Here is a 20,569-nt window from a genome sequence, read left to right on the forward strand (position 1 = left end):
ATCCCTTAGAAATTAACTTTTAACATCTGGGCAAATGTATTGTTTAATGCCCAAATCCCAAAAATCCCAGTTGATTTTTTTTTTCTTTTTACAGGGGCCAAATCAAAGAGCACTTTGTAAACAGTTTTAGCCTTGTTATTGTAATACGTATTGTGACACGAGTTAAGTGGCACAAAATTCCTATAATACAGGGTTATATTATATCATTAACTAAGGAAACTTGTATTATTACCCAATCTCAGGTATTTGTAAATGTAGGTAGCCAAGAAATGTGTCAAAGGGGCAACAAAATGAAACCTGGGGCACCTGGGTGGCTCGGTCAGTTAAGCATCAGACTCTTGATTTCAGCTCAGGTCATGATCTCGCAATGTGTGAGATAGAGCCCCACCTCGGGCTCTGACAGTGTGAAGCCTGCTTGGGATTCTCTCTCTCTGCCCCTCCCCCACTGCTCGTGTGTGTGTGTGTGTGTGTGTGTGTGTGTGTGTGTGTGTGCACGCGCGCGCGTGCGCGTGAGCATGCTCTCTCTCTCTCAAAATAAATAAACTTAAAAAAAAAAGAGGGGTGTCTGGGTGGCTCAGTTGGATAGGCTCAGGTCATGATCTCACGGTACATGAGTTCAAGCCCCACACAGGGCTCTCTGCTGTTAGCGCAGAGCCTGCTTCTTATCCTCTGTCCCCCTCTACCCCTCCCCCCTTTCTCTTTCTCAAAAATAAAAACTTAAAAAAAAAAAAAGAGAAACCTAATGACTTATTCTGTTATAAGAACAGGATGTTGAGATGAGATATGCCAGCATGATTTATTCATGCTGCAGCTTTCCATCTAAGCACAGGACTTCCACAGGGTCCCTGGCTGTTCATTCTGGGCTAGGAGAGGGGGCCAATTCCTACCACACCCCAATACCCAATACTCACTGGCAACAAACCACTCCAGGCTCTATCCCTACATGTGAACTGGATCTCCCCTTGCCAGGATGAATGAGAATATGCAGACGGGCTCTTAAATTCTGCCCTCTCACCCATATAAAACACCTGTGGGGTGACAAGGGTTTAGGTAAGTAAACAAAGCATTCACACTCCAACACTATACTCAGTAGTCCAACATCTCCAATTCCTCAGAAATAAAGTGGATTCATGACACAGAGTTTTTGAGAATTAAATGAGATGGTAACTGTAAAATGCCTGGCTCATGGATGTGCTCCGTTCCCCTCGGATTTATTACATGCAACTCAGATTTAAACTTACCCTTGTATCTGAGGGAAGCTGTCACCCCCTCCTTCTATAAACATTTACAGTGTCTCAAATGTGCCGGGGACTGACTACGTGTCAGTGTGCAACTGTTGTCAGGGAAGGGAGAAAGGAATGGATACAAAGGTGAAAAAGCTAGTTTCCTTGGGCTGCCCAGGCTCGACAACTAAAGGGAGAGACACCCAGGTGAGTATACACGACAGTGTGGTTGGTTAAATATTCCCACTGAAGGAGAAACAAAGAATCACAGATGCCCAGGACCAGAGAAGGTGACATTGAATCTGGGCCATAAGGATGCAAAGTAGGGAGGAAAGAGAAGGCATGAAAAAAAAAGCATCTTTCTAGAACAGTGAGAAATAAGGTAAAGCTAGAATCCAGGACTCTTAGCGAGCATTGGTAAGATGTAAAGTTAGTGTCAAAGGCCTGGGCCTACATGTGGAGTCTTATTTTCTAAATACTAATAAACAAAAAGCTGTCCATGTATACAAGAGAAGTGACAGTCAATCAGACAGGCTGCGATATTTTAACAAATATTTACTGAGTACCCACAGGGTGATAGGTGGGACTCTAAGTGCTGGCTAATGCCAATATATCAATATATATGGTTCAAATGCCTCCTTAAACTCTTAGTCTTAGTTTTACAGAGAGACAAAACAGGAAGTTGGTAAAGAATATAAAGGGTATATACGTAGGGAAACTATTATAGAGAAAAAATATTTAGTACTTTTGAAAATATTGTTATTAATAGCATTAAACTAAGTACCAAAACTGTTATTTATACCACTCTCAACTAATTTTAGAAAGGATTCGGGGTTCAGTCACTCATCCAGCAAATACTCAATACCTACTATGCATCAGGCAGCACCCTTCTAGCCAATGAGGGTGCCAGAAAAACAAAACACAACATCCGTGCCCTGATGAGAGGTGAATTCTAGAGATGTATTTATTGTGTTTTAATTTTAAAAATTGGGGAAAAGTACTAAAAACTTTTTACCCCTTTTAAAGATTCTAGTAGCCGGGGCGCCTGGGTGGCGCAGTCGGTTAAGCGTCCGACTTCAGCCAGGTCACGATCTCGCAGTCTGTGAGTTCGAGCCCCGCGTCGGGCTCTGGGCTGATGGCTCGGAGCCTGGAGCCTGTTTCCGATTCTGTGTCTCCCTCTCTCTCTGCCCCTCCCCCGTTCATGCTCTGTCTCTCTCTGTCCCAAAAATAAATAAATGTTGAAAAAAAAAATTTAAAGATTCCAGTAGCCTTCATCAGTATAGGTAGGTACAAATACTCTATGGCATATATATTAAATAACTTTAATTTAAAAAAAAAAAACAAACAAACAATAAACAAAATACTTACTTTCCTACTAATTGCAGATCATCCAAGAAACTCCGGAAGGATTGTTAACTGAATCTGAATAAAAGAGTTTTCTGCTTTAATTCCTTTTACATGTAGTTCAATAAAAGCTTAAATGTTTATAATCTGTTGGTGACCTGACCCCACTGTATCGCCTCCTAAATGCATTTTATTTGTCAATGTTATTCTTCCATTGAGTGAGTAACTTACTGGGTACCTCCTCAGCCCAACTCTGTAAGAGTTCCTAGGAGTGGAAAGGAAGAAAATATGTAGTCCTTACCTTAACAGGCTTATCACTTTTTTAGGAGGAAGATGGGGTGGAAAATAAAACATACACATCTTAAACAACTAGAAAGCAACCAAGAGCAATTCCTGAAATACTGCAAGATAACAAATCAGTAGCATATAAAACTCATGTGCAGGTGCCCATGGAAAGTAGAATCCTCCCCGACCAGAAGTTAAGAAATTCTCTTCTGCCCTATAGGAAAAACAACTACTTCTAAGTGAAGTCCTTCAATGTTATTCTGCTGTAGGGATGCTTCTCACCACAACAAGCCAGTAGATCGGGTCTTGGAAAAATACTGTAGTCTTTGGCATTAATCAATCCATAAATTACACTATCAATTATTGTGGAGCCGAAGTAAATTCAACACTATTTTTTACTACCTATTATTTCTGAAGCCAAAATTGCAAGGCATCCCATCCCCTCCCCTCAGTTATCAAAGCCAAGCAACGTACAAGCTGTGCTTATCCCGACCGAGATGTCGGCCATTGATCTATGATGCCTCACCCTTAAAAGACTTGGGGACGGGGGTGTTACTGCTGATGAGAACATATGGTTTGGGTGGTTTGGCAGGCGAAACCCTGACGGAAGAGTCTCAAAGCATCAGCAGATGCTGCCATAGCACAGACATCCAAATGGTGGCATAATTGCCGCTGCTGCTTTGATGCCACATGTTTCACTGTGATGACAGCAATGCCTTTCCCTGAGAGGCTGGTGGCAAAACAGAACCCTTGCCGATCCCCACAGACAAACATATGAACATGAACGTACACACACGCATGTGCCAGTGTGCCTACACGTGCATACGTGCACACACCAAATCAGATGTCTACCTTGGTATAAACTCAGCTAATGGTATAAACTCAGCTAGAAAGGGAGTAGCAAATGCAGAACTATTTTGTTCTTTGCTGGCATAATTCTGATATTTAGGTCCCATTCAGATAACAGGAAGCCACCACCAGCCCCCCACCGAACTCACAGCTAAAGAAAAGATGGCCTGTTAGCAACTGAGAGATGGAATCAGAGCCCTCTGCATCTCCCCGGCAGCCTCTAGCACTGCCAGGTCCCAAAAGCTCCTGTCACAGATTGCTCAGATTCATCTTCATCAGACTCATTCAGCTGGTCAACAAATATTTATTGATCACCCTCTATGGGCCAGGAGGGGAGGAAACTTCAAGAGTCACAACCTCAAAATAGCTGTGGCGCATTCTCCTTCCATACGTGCTGAATCACTTTGTCATTCACTCCACCTTTACTGAGCAGCGATGACCTGGCACTATGCTGAACCTGGAAGCATAATACCAAACAAGAGAGATGCGGACCCTGACTCTAGTAAAGCAGCTAGCGAGATAAGCCGGCCAACACGACACAGTGTGCATCACGCTACAATAAGGTATAGGCTGGTGTAAAGACTGGGTGTGTGTGTGGCAAGACTGTGTGTGAAAGGCAGCACACTGAGTCCCAAAGATAAACTGTGATCACCCAGGTGACTAGGGAGAAATACAGCGGAGGCAGGGAGAACAGCTTTAGAGTCTGCCAGAAATTTTGTTCTTAAATGGGAAAATAATAACACTCAGTGGGAAAATGTGAGTAAAGAACTTAGGACTCAATATGTGATAGTCATTATTGTCATTACTATAGTTATTATTATTAATAACAACAAGAATAGCAACATGTGCAGATGTGTAGAGGTAAAAACAAAAATACACGGAACATTCTGGAAAATTAACATGGTTCAATTTGACCAGAATATAGTGTGTGGGAGGTGGGAGGAAGGAAGAGATAAGAGAGAGGAGAAGGGAGGAGGGAGAAGAGTAGGATTATCTGAAGGTAGAAGTCTGAGTTACTTCCAACTTGAGCATGATGCCGAATGCCAATGGAATGGACACAGTTGGGCGTTCCAAGCAAGCACCCCCATTCCACTAGACAGCAATGTACCTTCCGTGTGCTGTGTTTTTCTTCATCGATGAAGAAGAGTACTAGCACACTTGTCCTGTGGATCGCAAAGCCTGTTGATGTTAATGGATCCCATTCCTAACTCTCAGGTGCCAAGGAAAATTCCAGAAAGGACAGGTACAAGTGAAAGAAAATGCAGTCACTGTCATGCTAATTTAGATAAATCTCCAAGATGGAGTGAATAAATGATCCAAAAGCACAAAACTGCCGAGCTGTCTGTTTTGAATGTCAAACATTTGCATAGTCCACATTTGTCATTAACTGAACGGGAAGTAGACAAATTAATGAGCTGACAGAATACAGATCTAAACCACATATAAATAATAAGAACTTACAGTTAAGCATACAAATTGTCCTCCATTGGAACTAAGTTACTCTGAAGAAGTGAGAAGAGAAAATAACACATTCAGTTCTGTTTTAAAGCACAGATCCAGAAACTAAGATATCGAGATAAAGAACTATATGCCCACAGCCTCGGGGCCAAAACTTATGGATGACCGACACAGATTTCACTTTTCGGTCAAAACTGAAATGAGGAGAATGAGGGTCCACACCACCTGAGAATAACCAGGCTAAAACAACTTCACGGTGGTGCTGGGAATTACATTCATTGGCAAGGCTGCAGGAACACACTGGGATCTTCAGCAATCTGTCCCCTTGGAGGAGAGTCTGGAGTCTGACTACTTGTGGGTCAAGCATTACCAAGGGTGGTGGAGTGGTTGAGGGAAGCTTGGTAGAACTGGAAAGGCACAAGATTTTGTCTCATGTAGACAAACCCAGAATTCGAATCTGGGTTCTACCTCTTCCTAGAAATGCAGCCTTAGGCCAGTTACTTAGACTCTGGAGTTGTTTTTGGATATTAACTGAATATAGGTCTGTGTAAAATGCTTCGTAAAGGATTTCACCAGGCCATTATCAACAAATAAGCAAAATCTAGCCTCAATGGCTCCCCAGTGTCCAGAAGCTAAAATCTAAACCATAACATCACATTCAAGACCCCATGCCGGATTCTAGCCCCAACCTGTAACTACAGGACGTAAATACTTCCATAGCACTAATCCTGCTTTCCTATGCCCATGCCTTTGCTCACTCTGTTCCACCTCCTCAAAAGCCCCTCTTACCGCCTAGTCCCCCCTGGCTCTTATCCACCCTTCAAAGTCCTGTTTTGATCCCATCTGCATCCAGGAGCCATCTTAGAATATCCTTCACTTCTCCTTTTGAAATATAATCAGTGCTAAACAGGTAAGAACTATGTGTCCCTTGTGAGGTGTTAAGTATCCTGGGTCTTGAAAAGGGCAATGTCCAAATGGGTGGTTCAAATCAAGGCTCAGGGGACTCTCAGGACATAGGGCAAGAAATACTGGCTCTAGTGGAGGACCCAGAAGCAACATGCATTCAAGCCATTAGTGAAGGCCAGAGAAGCAGTAGTGAGCAGCCCCCCATGGCTCCTTGACGCACATGACATATGGCGCCCATTCCAAAGGTGAAAGAGAGTAGGTTTGGGCTTGGCTCCCAGAGATGGCCATGGCTGGTGCTTGCCACACTCTCTACACTTGGCTGCACTTCTTTCTTTGGGGGTCCAGCCCCATCACTGCAGGCTCCAGACCCCTCCTCCTTGCTCAAGTCCTGACGCATGCTCCTCCTCTACAAGTCTTGGGAGGACGGAGAGGGGAGAGGAAAGCCCCTAAACCTCCATCCAGCCCCTTTCCAATCTATTTTCATGGCATAATCCTAGGGCCAGCTTTTTCAGAAACCTTCATTTTTTATTCTCAGGAGTCTTTTCTTCTGCCAACAAAAGTTAGCTCTTAAGGTTAAAAATGTTTCTTTTAAAACTCTCATTGTTGATGTGGACTTCAAAAGCCTACTTTGGAAATAAAATTTAAAAAACAGCTTTTTTCCCCCTTTGCTTTCTTTGCTTTTCTATGGACATGCCTCCTGCGTCCTCTGCTCCCTGCCTAGAATGTCCCTAATTTTCCACATGGCAATGTGAAAACCATCAGCTGGTCAGAAAGACCATACATTAGACAGAGAGAAAAAGAAAAACTCCAAATTTTTATATCTCAGGGTGTTACACTGCTGTAATTCCATAGGATTTAGGAGACTAAGTAGTGGAAACAAACAGTCCTGACATTTACTCTGACGCTTACTAATATGTGATCATTGGCATTTAATGTCTCTGTGCTGATTTCATCATCAGGAAAAGGGAGAGGTAATAGTAGTCACTTCTAACTGTGACTGTGCGGATTAAATTATTATAAAATGCTTCATCAAGACTATCACATGCATAACACTCACTAAATACTAGTTTTTATTACATACCATGCACTTGACAATTTAGCATGTTCTGCCTTGAAGTATATCTAATACCAGGAATCTTTATTATTTAAATCTGTATTTATTTCACTTTCCCTGCATGTAAGCCTTCTCTCCCAACCTAGACCTTAAGTTGGTCCACTCTTTTCTCATTTGTAAAACAAGAATAGGAATAACTTGCTTGGTGAAGTTGTGGGCATTCATGGGGGTAGTATAATTTCAGTCCAATTTCAGGCCAGGGAACAGTAGCCTTTACTGTTACATCCCTTATGGCAAAAACCAAGTGCCTAAAGAACACATCTACGAGCTTGGATCCATGCAAGGAAAGTGGCAGGCCTAGGAGATACTGTCAGTACCCCCACTGATAACCTAGTGACCTGGCCATCTTAGAATTCTTTGGATGACTTCCCGCTACGTCTCTGGGTCTGAGGGTTTTTTCCGGAACTAATTAAGCCACTGTGCCCACCTCACAGCAGATTCAATGTGCTAGGCAATCAATCTCCCCCATGCCCCAGCAGCCCTTAACTAATGACTCAATGAACATGGCACCTCAATACCTCAACTCCTTCACCCTTGAACAGAATAATTCTGAAATGTGTTTTATACCATTTCCCAGAGTAACCTTCAGAATGAGCTCTAGTTTTTCACTGTGGTCAATGGCTAGTAATGTCCTTTACTGGTTGCCTTCCTTTCTTGAATTTCTTCCTCTCTCCCCATACCAACACTCTTTGCTCCCCTCAAATAACCTCCCTGACTTCAGCTTCTGGGAAACGCAAGCTAAAGTATAGGGGCTCCTATGTGTATTGGCCCACTGTTCATAGAGCTTCCACAAGGATAGTCCCATACCTCTCTCCAAGTATGGTGATGCTAGTGAATGGGACAGTTTAGTGAAAAGAGTCTAAGAGTTAAAGCCTCATCTGGGTTTGGTCTTGGCTTTTACTTAACTAGCTGCATGACCTTTGTGCTATGGACTGACTGTGTCCTTTCAAAATTCACATGCGGATACCCTAATCCCCAGTGGGATGGTATTTGGAGATGGGACTTTTGGAGATAATTAGGTCATAAGAGCAGAGCCCCATGGGAACAGGTGCTAGACGAGAGACGGGAGAAAACTTGCTTCCTCTCTCTCACCCTTCCTCACCCTGCCATGTGAGAACATACAGAGAAGACAACCCAGAAATGGGGCTCACACCAGGACCTGATCATACTGACGCCCTGATCTCAGATTTCCAGCTTCCAGAATGGTGACAAAATAAATTTCCATTGTTTAAGACACCCAGTCTACGGTATCCTGATATGAGAGCCCAAACTAAGACACCCTGGGAAAAGTTTCCAATGCTCTGAATTTTAATTTTCTTATCTATAAAAGTGGGACTAATAAAAACATCTATGGCAATTGGAGAATAAAATGAAAACTTTCCTGGGTTAGTATGCACTTGCTGGGCATGGCAGGGAACAGAAAGTTGAAAGATAGGAATCTTGCCCTGAAGAGGTTCCAGGAGAGTGTAGGAGAAAAGATACCTAACTGAAAAATACAATACAAAGCCAAAGCAGCAAAGGCATTCGAAGAAGCACAGATAAAATACAAAGGAAGTCTAGTTCAGGGAAAGGGACATGACCTTCAACAAGTTTGCCATCTGGTTCAAACAAGGTAAAGGAGCATGTAGACTGCCCAAATTCCTGCCGAAAAGAACTTCTTAGCACTTTCCAGGCAGTTATGCTCTGAACCCCCAAACTATTCTGGATATCCTTCTATTACAATACTTTCTCATTGCTTTGCATTTTTTGTTTGGAAACCCACCTTACACAGAAAATTAATAGGCTTCTTCAGTCTATTAATCCTTCCAGTCATTCCAGGACTACTAACCCCTCCTATTTTACATATGCAGCCTCTTATCCCCCCAGCAGGAAACTTCCCACGATAGCTGGTACACAAGAATAAGTCCTAAATAAATGTTGTTTTGAAACATGAGCTCAATTCTCTATCCTGCCATATCTGAAATCTGTAACTTGGTGATAGTTAAGAAATAAGTTATAGTCCCGTCTTCATTTTTCTGAATTTTGCTTACCCACCATTTCTCTTCCAGGAAATAACTTGAACGGAGGCACTGAGCAGTCTAGAACAAATGGGCAGTAAGCATTACCTTCCACCCGCTCAGTGATGGTCAGGACATCAGGAGGCATCTCCCCTGAAGAGTGTATTAAAATGACCTGACCAAGTGTTGGGGTCTAAAGGGCAGCACCAGATCCAGCAGCTACAAGGTGAGAGCACAGTTCACTCTCAGAACTGGTATTTCCTTTACTTTCAAAAAAATAGATAAATAGTTGTGACATGTCCGCAAAACCATGCTGAAATCATAAAAATTTCATTACCTTATCAGCTTGGAGCCAAAGCATCAAAAACTATAGCCAGTGCTCATCTATTTCTCTCTGCTTCTCAAAGCTGCCTCAAATAGCCTGGCAAGAAGCCCAAAAATGAAAATTAGCTGTTCAGATTAATTCCCTTCACCAGAGAAGATCTTTGTACAGTATTTAAAACAAGGACAGCGTACCATGGTTCTTTATTGACAGGGCAATTACTCTAAGAAGACAGAACTTAATGTAAGCTGGTAACTCCCGAAGCTACTTAATGAGGAAAAATCAAGAGATAATATATTGATCCAACTAAAAGAAGATCATCTGCATGAAGAAATCCTTGCTCTGTAGCACCGCCTCCACACTAGCTGCTCCTCTATTGCCATTCGTGTTCAGAAGCTCCTTCCGGTATGTCAGAGGCTTGTCACAATCCACTGGGACATCATCTTCCCACCTTAGCCTTGACCCTTCTCCTCTAGTGTTAATCTAAATAAAGTCTCACCATTCTGTGCACATCAGGACAAGCCAAAGGTTGAGAACCATTAGTAGTTCCTTTTTAATCACCCCTCCCCCACCCAACACACACACATCCATTGGTTGTGTCATACCTAGCAAATCAGTTCCTTCACCCCACCCTTACTCCAGCCCCTTCTTTCTGGATTTCCTATTAGTCTTCCTGGCTCCACCCCATCCCCCTACTCCACACATACATGGTTTTTGGCTAGTTTTCTAAAATGCAGCTCTAATCATGTCACACTCTGCTTAATAATCATTCAATGGCTACCAACCGCAGTCAGCATTGAACTTAAAGACCCATACCCCTCCTCACTTTAAATGTCTGTTCATACTGAACTAAGGATGAGAACTCATCTTCCTAGTTTTTTCTTTTCCTCAATCTTTGCAAATGCTAATCTTGTGTCTTTGGTTTATAATGAGCCCCACCTACCATGCAAAGCTAACACCTAGTCCCTTATTCGGACTTGGCTCCAACCGGACCTTCTGGGGTGAGGGGAGGGACAAATGCTCTGATAGCCCTGCCTCCAACACACACACATGCGTGTGAGCACATGCACACATACACACATGAGCTCCCACATCCTGGGCACTGTTGGCTCACAGCACATTATAAATCCCCTTCGAGTTTCGCTAACAAAAGTGTGTCCTCTTGCTAATGGCTTTGGATCTGCTCAATCTGACACAGTTCCTACCACTCCATAAGCGCTCAGGAAATGCCTGGAGAAAAGATGAAAAGGTTAAATGAATAACACCATAGCGTATTTCCCACTCTGTGATTTAATGATCTTGTTCCAGCTCTGGTTTCTGATCTAACAGTCCGGATATACTGGGAACAGTTTAATCCAATGAACACAACAAAGAAACTTCCCAAAAGGAAAAGCTCCCCAAGAGCTCTCCCCTCCAATTGGATACCAAGTGGCTCACTAGTTATTGCTTCATGAATCTTCACCTTCTTCTCTCCCAAGTTTAAACTACCCAAGGGCAGTGACTGGCATCCATTCATTCAACAAACATCTAATGAATACCAATAATGTGCCATTCAATAATAATAACTAATTCTTATATGGTACCTTCTCTGCATGCACTGGGTTCAGCAAGCCGCATTATGTTTTCAGTGTTGCTGTAGGCAATCGACTAGGGACCAGATACATAAACAACCACGTACAGCACGGGAAATATCCTGCCTAAACAATCATTCAGCGTCTTTGGCGACATGTATTCAATGCTCACTATGTTCAAAGTCTTTTAAGTGTATCAAGGCATTTTCTTGAGGAAGGCATCCCTATTTTATCAAAGAAGAAACTGAGCTACAGAGACATCAATTAATTTTCCCAAGTCCCACAGCTGAGAAGCGGCAAAAAGGATTTAAATCCAGGTAGCTGGTTCCAGAGGCCCCTCCCCACACACCTTTTAAAACTTTGTATTTAAACTCCAGTTAGTTAACATACAGTGTGGTATTAGTAACAGCTGTACAATACAGTAACTCAACACTTCCATGTAATACCTGGTGCAGAACCCCTTCTTTTAACCACTAAACAAAACCATCTTCTTGCTCATTGCCTCAGAATAACGAGAATGTTTATCTCTGAGTGGTAGCAGTAAGAATGCGTTTTCTTTTCTCACTTTCTAATTTTCCTTTTTTTTTTTTTTTTTTGCTTATTCATGTTTTCTAGTTTTTCCACATTGAGCCACGTAATCATGAACTTAATTTATAACAACAAAAAAAAAAATCTGGCTGATTACGCAGTGAAAACAGTTGCTACATTATAGAGAAAATGTGTAGAGAGATAATACAATGCTAATGCAATGCGCTGTCTACAATCAGCAGGAGTCTACTTCCAGACTCTCCACTGTTGGACACTCGGGGACACAAGCCCACTCCCCATGCTGCCAGCTATCCCAGCTACAGCCACAGCCAATAAAGATGCTACCATAATTTAAATGCTCACAAGATCCTTCGTGAATTTAGACGGAAACGTGATCAAGAATAAACAGGAAGACCTGGTGGTCGGTGCTGCTTTCTTAGGCGGAAACTACATGATTTCTCAGTGAGAACATTCAGGTTCAAGGTCTGCTGCCAGCACACGAAGTAGGCGCTAGGTGCACCCCCACGCTCTGCTGTGCAGCCTGGAGCTCGCGGTTCCTCTCTCTGCTCTGTCTTCTGGGTGTGTGTAGAAATCTGGGTCACTCAATCACATGGCTGACCCACATTGACAGAAACCCAGCCTTCCCATCCTATTAGAGAAACAGCGGCTCTGTGGAAGCAAGCTTTATGAATAACTAAATTTACAGATAAGTCCGTTTTAATTAGCTAGAGAAGAAGACCCCCACCCCACCCCCCGCCACTCCTTCTTCCAGACAAAGCCAATGCTGCTTTGTCTACATCAGCACATCCATAAACAGTTCCCGGTGTCTTCCAACGCGCTGATTAATTCCACTTAAAATTCCTTTTGAATATCGTTAATTTGCTTCCCCCACTCTTTAAATCTATACATCAGAAGGGCAGTGCTTTTGAACTCTCAATGTTCGAGGGATGACGGCAGTGCCTGATCTCCCCAATGCCTCAGAGTCCAGCTTCTGTGTGTGCTTAAATCCAGCTTGCTTCAGATATTCACAATGAATCACCACATCAAGGGGTCAGGGCTCGGGGAGGAATAGCTTAAACCAGTCGTGAGTCAAAGTTCTTTTCTGCAATTTCACGCTCAAAATCCAGAGACACACATAGTCCCACTGCCCTCTTTCCTTTTTCTAGGAACAAACTCTTTGAGAAATATAATTTTGTCACTGAAATGTGCTGCAGGATTTCCCTTTCTCATTCAGGCAGTAACTTCTGTTTCCTCCCTGATGCACAAGGGAGACAGATAAAGTATCAGGGCCACTTAGCAATAATGGAAGGAGGAAGCATTCAGGTAAGAAAGTGAGGGATGGGACCACCTGGATGGCTCAGTCAGTTGAGCCTCCAACTTCAGCTCTGGTGATGACCTGGTGGTTTGAGAGTTCAAGCCCCACATCGGGCTCTCTGCTGCCAGCATGGAGCCCGCTTTGGATCCCCTGTCCCCCTCTCCTTTTGCCCCTTCCCTGATTATGCATGCTCTCTCTCTCTCTCTCTTAAAAATAAATAATACAACAAGAAAGAAAGAGAGAGAGAGAGAGAGAGAGAGAGAGAGAGAGAGAGAGAAAGAGAAAGAGAGGGATGACCAGTTTCAAGCATTCCGAGATTTTTGCTGGAAAATGCCCATCTCTGTACCCTTCCCCAGAATAACTGCTGCAGGGTTAAAGATGCCCACCCCCCACTTCCCGTCACACAAAGAGGGAGGCTGGTATTAATGACTTGTCACACTTATGTCTGCACATGTTCCTGTGGGGAGGGGAAACCTCTCCGTAAAGTGCATGTGCATTTCTTTGTCAGGCTGTAGTGACCCCTGGGAAGTATCTGATAAACTGAGTGTTCCAGGGAAAATACCCAAAACAAAGTTCTGGTTCAAATTTGTATCTTTGGATCAAGAGGAAAAGGGATAGCTGGCCAAATTAATCTTATTTTTCTTCTCCTGTTTAAAAATATTATTTTCCCTTCTCTTTACTTCTTTCCTTTTTTTAAAAAAAAATGTGTTTGCTAAACTGGTTGGGTGGGGGAAATTCTGTAGATCTAGCCTAGCTGGCTGTCAGCAAGGTATTTGACAAAATCTCTCATGAGATCCCAGAGGACAAGACAGAGAAAATGTGGGCTGAATGACAAGCCGGGAAAAGGGGGTTTAAAACTGATTGAATTTCAGTACACACAAGGCAATGTCAACCTGGAGAGAAGTCTCCGGTGGCTTGCCTCAGGGCTCTGAATTCAGTCTTGTATCTGTCAACATTTTTCCTAATGACTGGGATTAGGTCATGGACGTCTCACCAAATTTTCACATGACTCAGAACTGGGAGGGACAAGAAATATGCCGGATGACAAAGCGCGGCCCTAAATGACTTCAATAGGCTAGGATGGTGTTTCTCAACGTGTGGTGTGCACATCACCTAGATCAGGATCATGTGACTTAAAGTGAGTCGTCTGGTTTACAGTGCAAATGCTTGCCCCCCGCCCCCCCAACCTGCTGACTCATGGCAGACTACTCTAAGAAACACGGAACCAGCACAGTCATTTGAAACAGTAGATCCCGACCTGTAGTCTGGTGTGTCCCCAAACATCCTTCTGTATACATACACAAAAAAGGCCATCAAACTATGGCTATCTCAAGATTAGCAAAACCTGAAGGAAAAGAAACCAGAAAGCAGTTTGCTGCTACTGCTGTTGTTGTTATTGTTATGGTTTCGAAAAGGAAAAAAACAAAAAACAAAAACACAAAAAAACAAGCAGTAGCTCTGGAAATGAATTCAAGCTGGAGGCTGACAGAATTGGTGGCAATTCTGGGGGTGGTGGCAGAAGGATTAAAGCCAAATGACACTTGGGTGGAAAGGAAACACTTGGCAGTTCGACTTTTCTGGGTCCCGGTTGTGAGGCAGGAGCTCATACTGGTCTCCCCTCCGTAAATGAAAGATGCCCTTCTGGGAAAGAGCACCTGAAAAGGTAACTACATGAGCTTGATCACTTTAATAACAACCAGATTTACCAAATGAAAACTGAATAAAATACTGCTCCTTCCAGAAAATGACACGCCAGCTGACACCACCCCCCATGAAGAATTTCAGTCATTTTTATATTTTAAATACCAGTTCTGAAATCCCCTTGTAAGGGCCAGATAAGACTTGGGCAACTTTCAAACGTGAGGAAATTAAAAATAAGTGGGAAGCCACCTCTTTTTACTATTAAATACTGGAAGCTGATATTAAAATCGGGAATCAGAGAAAACCCAGCTCCTGCCACTTTACATGCGGCATTTTGGGGAAGTCTGCTGTCTCCTAACATAATTTGCAATTGATTTGAGCCAAAGAGTTCAATTTTCTCCTTGATATTCTGGCATTTTATGAGATCAGGCCCTCTGAATGTAACTAGTACTACAATGAAGCAACAAAAACTCATAAAGCAAAAATTCTGTTGAAAGGACACAACCTCCTATGTTTTAAGAAAAAGACAACATCTCAGGTTTCCTTCCTTCTCTTTTTGATACCTGATAACTTCATCTTCCCATAATGAATATTCAATATTTCAAAAATATTTCCCTTAAAGAAAAAAAAATGGAACAGGGTACTTCAAATGAAAGATCAATCCATAAATTTCCCAGACTGCCACTAGGATTCACCAAAGGAAATTTACAGTTTAAAATGAAAAAAAAATGTTCATCAATTAATTATCTTTCAGCTAGCTGCCTATCCACTTGAACAAAAATATATGGGTTTACTTCTTTAAAAGTCAGATCAAAGGTGCTTTAGAAAATTAACATCTTTCTTTTATCACTAAAGGGAAGATAAATCAAGATGAGGATTTATTCTTCAAACTCACCTCCTCGATTTATGATAACATAAAAGACATCCCAGTCCCTAAGATCCCACCTTCTCTGTTAACACTGGGGTAATTGTATCATGTTGCACCCTGTTCTTTAGTATGGCTACACTCCATGCTTACAAAAAACGAAAACAGAAGATAGAAAACACACCGGTGGTTGCCAGGTGCTGGAGAAAGCGGGGAATGGGGAGTTCAAAACTAGACTGAAGCAGCAGCTATCTAACATTATTAATGTAATAAATGCCAATGAACTGAGAACATTAAAATGGTTAATTTTAGGGGCGCCTGGGTGGCTCATTTGGTTGGGTATCCGTCTCTTGATTTCAGCTCAGGTCACGATCTCATGGTTTGTGGGTTCGAGCCCCACGCCAGGCTCTGTGCTGGCAATGTGGCACCTGCTTGGGCTTCTCTCTCTCTCTCTCCTTCCCTCCCCCTCTCTGTCTCTCCCCATGCACATACACTCTTTCCTTCTCTCTCTCAAAATAAATAAATAAATAAATAAAACTTAAAATGGCTAATTTCATGTTATGTGAATTTCACCTAAACAAAACAAAAACAAATGCAAAAGCAGGAAAATCCCAAGGTTGCCCTAAGGACAACATTTCATCAGCAGCTCACTGACAGTGAGAAGTCAGCTAGGAAAGCAGGGCATGCAGTGGGATTGTTTTACACCATCCACTCGTGAAAATGTGACTCTGTACCTTTTCCAACCTACAGAAGAATTCTAGCTACTAAACCAAAGACTGAAGCACCACCACGAGGCTCTCCATCCAAAGAGATCCAGCCTAAGGGTGAAGGGATCTGGGTTTGGTCTCAGCTCTATGAAGAGAGCTCAACTATGCTGTGTATCCTTGTCTCTGAAGTGGGGATACTTATGCCTCACAGGGTGGCTGTGAAGGTCACATGGGCACCACCTCACATGATGGGGCATACACAACATGATTTCCTTTGGGCTGCTCAAGAAAAGAAACAGCTGTGTAAACTACAGTTGACAGATCAAGCAGACGGCCAAGTTTAGCTGGAAGAGGATGACGGGCATACAGAACCCATTAAGGACCACAAAATGCCGAGGGCCACAGAGTAAGTGGAATGTTCACGTACCAACTCCAAACTGTTTGCTGCAGGCATTAGTGAGATGCACCATAAATATCAAAAGTTAACCACAAATGGGGATTTTGAAGGTGAGACACTGTTATGCGACAGGTGCATTGACTTTTGTTTTTAAATTTAACGTTTCCTACACATAATCCCTGGTATAAAATTTAACACCAATTATCTTGAGAACAGAACCTCACCTGTAGCCAGCCTCCTTAAACATACACACCTACACACACACACACACACACACACACACACAGAATCTGATTACATGATGGCATCCAACCCAACGACATTACCAAGCAATAGCACTATTCATCTTGTCTCTCATAGTTACTTCTTCTAAATGTTCTTCCAGTTAATGACCTAACCAGCTGGCCTTCAACCTCACCTAACCTCATAGCCCCACTCTAGGACATCAATTTTCCAGAACCTAGTCTGATTCTTGTTGAGCTTCTTCCTCATGTGGATAGAACGAAGACGCCTACATGCTTCCACTCCAAAGACCCTATTCTAGTCATGTTAGCAATTCTGGAATGGTAGCAAACATCAAGTTCAAACCTAAAGGAAAAAAGCTTGATTCTTCTTCATTAGTACTTAGGATAGTTTTGGTCACATCTGTGAAGATTCTGGCCCTGACTACAGATAGATATGGACACCAAAGCCAAGAGCTGACCTGCAGATCTTTCTGTTATTCATCCATTAAAAGTCTCCCAGCGATCAGAAAATGAACAGTCTTAACCCAAAGTTTCAGGCTTTTTTTTCTCATCCCCAGTCCAGTGAAGTGATCTTGATAAAGGCAAAGACAGAATAATCCCCCTTGGTCTGGATTACCACCAAACAGTCTTCGAATTGCCTGATGTGTACAAAAGGGATGATTTCTTGCTCATGGGGACTATGTTCCTCACCCCATCCAACAGGGTAACTCCATCAGAAGTGATGTGTGCTACGTGCCAGAAGAAAAATGAAGCCATGGCTTGGTAAATGAGGCCACGTTGGATAACTGAATACTTTTGTGTTTAAATTTATGAGTGTCTGACGGTATTGGGGCAGTTGCTGCGAGAATCAGTAATGCCCATTACACTCCTTTTGGAATGAGGAAACCTGGAATAAATATACAAGGAATAGAAACACTGTGCTCTGTGCTGTATATAAAATAACTCATTTAGTACAAATTAACCAGTTGTGCAATAAGCTAAACACTATGCTTTCTCAAGAAGAAAGAATATTTCTTAGTGAACAAGAAGACTGAATGAAAGAGAAGATTGAATATATTTTTAAAAAAATTTTAATGTTTATTTATTTTTGAGAGAGAGAGAGAGAGAGAGAGAGAGAGAGAGAGAGAGAGAGACAGAATCCGAAGCAGGCTCCAGGCTCTGAGCTGTCAGCACAGAGCCCGACGCAAGGCTCGAACTCACAAACTGCGAGATCATAACCTGAGCCAAAGACAGATCCCCAACTGACTGAACCATCCAGGTGTCCCAAGAAGGTAGAATATTTTTAAGGAAGTCAGAAAAGCATTGGCTACAGACAGCATATGGATGGGAGGGCAGGAGGGAAGTGACAAGTCCAAAGACCTAACTTGGAAAAACACCAAAGTACTTTTGCAAAGAAATACCAAAAGAGGTCAATGCATATAAAATAGAAAATGAAGGACTTGAAGATGAATATATTCGCAAAATCTTTAAGAGAGTAGTGAAATTCGAGGCCCTTGGCACAGTCAAAAGAGCATGGAACATCTTATATGAAAAACTGTTGCCTGAAATGAACCCAAAGTTCTAAACAGGATCTGGGAGGTAGCACCTGCTGAAGGGGGACCTGCTTGGTGAGCAGAACTTACCAATAACCGGTTTATGGGGACTGGTTGAAAGATAGAAGAGAAGAAAGATAATAAGAAAAAGCATGTTGAGGACACAGTAAGTCCAAAAATAGAAATATAAACAGTCAGCCTAAGAACTGGCCAAGAGAGCATTAAACACACTGTAAGAGAAGAACAAGCCAGGTGACCAGAAAGCACTGGAAATCTGAGATCACTGAGTTTACAAGAAAGTGAGGGGCAGCTCTGAGGACATTTTGTTGGCTCTATTAGGGCAGGAAGGAAGAAGCCATAAGTTACTTGCTAGGGGCTCAATGAGATGTACTGCAAATCACTGAAAATCAAATATATTTTTTAAATGTAAGCTGTGATCATTATTTTTGTCATTACCTTAAGTGGCTGGGAAAAAAATAAACCTCAAACTCCAGTATTGGACTGGATCATCTGTGTCTCAATTTCCTTTATCTACACATACATTATTCAAAGCTTTGAACCACACAAGAACAAAGAAGGTAATGGAACAAATCCCCACATGCTCAGAGGCGAAGCTGATGGCTGGGAAACATGTCTCCATCTAATCCGACCTTTGGAAAGGAATGAGACAGAGACAAAGAGCGGCAGCTAGATATACAGCCAGCCCTTCCTACTCTTCCTCCTTTCAAAAGTACCTACTGAAGAGGCACCTGACTGGCTCGGTCAGTTAAGCCTCCAACTCCTGGTTTCAGCTCAGGTCATGAACTCCCAGTTTCGTGAGTTTCAGTCCTGCATTCTGAGCTGCCAGCACACAGCCTGCTTAGGTTTCTCTCTCTCACTCTCTCTCTGCCCCTCCCCAACTCATGCTGTCTCTGCCTCTCTCAAAATAAATAAACTTTAAAAAAAAAAGACTTCTCCCCTTTACATTAAAAAAACAAAGTACCAAAACAAAACAAAACAAAACAAAACAAAACAAAAAAAAAACCCACCAAAGTACCTACTGAGCAGTGATCATGCACCAAGCTCTGACTGGGAAAGGCACAAGACACAATGGTGCGTACTTATTTAGATAAATAAATCCTGCCTTCAAGGAGCTTACGATCAAGAAGGAATAAGACAAATACTCAGCTAACACAACTGGAAAAGTTCTACCATTTGCTCTCTGAGCAGCTGAACAGAAAACGCAGACAGTACGCAGATGCATAGTCTAAATAGGGTCTAAAATAACCGGATAACATTTTTTATTTCCCATGTATAGCAGGAACACAGCAGAATTTTTAAAAATTATCCTATACAAATGAGTAAGTTCAACCACCAGCAATAACTCTTGCTCCTGGATGAATGCTCCTGAGAGAAAATATATTCAGACTTTAACGACAAATTGCTCAAATTGCCAGTGCTAAAATTCACACCTTCGTAAACACAAGAGGCAGCATGACATGTCAAGAAGGTATTTGGGCAAGTCACTAACCCCCACCCCCTGTAGCTCAGTTTTCTCATTTATAAAATGGGGAGAGAGAGATCACTCATAGGGTGCCCGTAACAATAAAATAAGATGACACATGCAATCATCCTTTTAAAACTCTTCACCACTGGGACACCTGGGTGGCTCAGTCGGTTGGGCGTCCAATTTTGGCTCAGGTCATGATCTCACAGCTGATGGGTTTGAGCCCCACATCGGGCTCTGTGCTGACAGCTCAGAGCCTGAAGCCTGCTTCGGATTCTGTGTCCGTGCCTCCCTTCCCACCCCCCCAACCGCTGCCCTCTCTCTCTGCCCCTCCCCCACTCACACTCTGTCTCCCTGTCTCTTAAAAAATAAGTAAACATTAAAAAAATTAAAAAAAAAACAACTCTTCACCATTACACCACTGTGTGTTCTCTTCAAGTTGCTGCTGCCTGGTCATAAACATCTGTTCCTGCACATGAGCTCTTGCTGGGTTTCACGCATTTCTTCATACACATACAGTGCAGAAGGCATAGGTTTGAAATTTTGTAGCTTCAATATTCTTAAGCCTTTAGAGCTGCTTCCAATTGAAAGTCATCTTTTTAATGTCCACTGAAGGGAATTTACACTGTATTTATGGCCTGGACATAATCATTACCTTCCAATAAAAATGACTCATTAAATAAAAAGCAATTTTCACCCATGAGCTCTTAGGATATATTTGCTTACTTATGGAAATCCAATAGCCTCTTGCTCCATAATTTCTGCATTTCTCAGTATGATTATT

The sequence above is a fragment of the Lynx canadensis genome, chromosome D1, assembly GCF_007474595.2.
Source record: "Lynx canadensis isolate LIC74 chromosome D1, mLynCan4.pri.v2, whole genome shotgun sequence".
Taxonomy (NCBI): Eukaryota; Metazoa; Chordata; class Mammalia; order Carnivora; family Felidae; genus Lynx; species Lynx canadensis.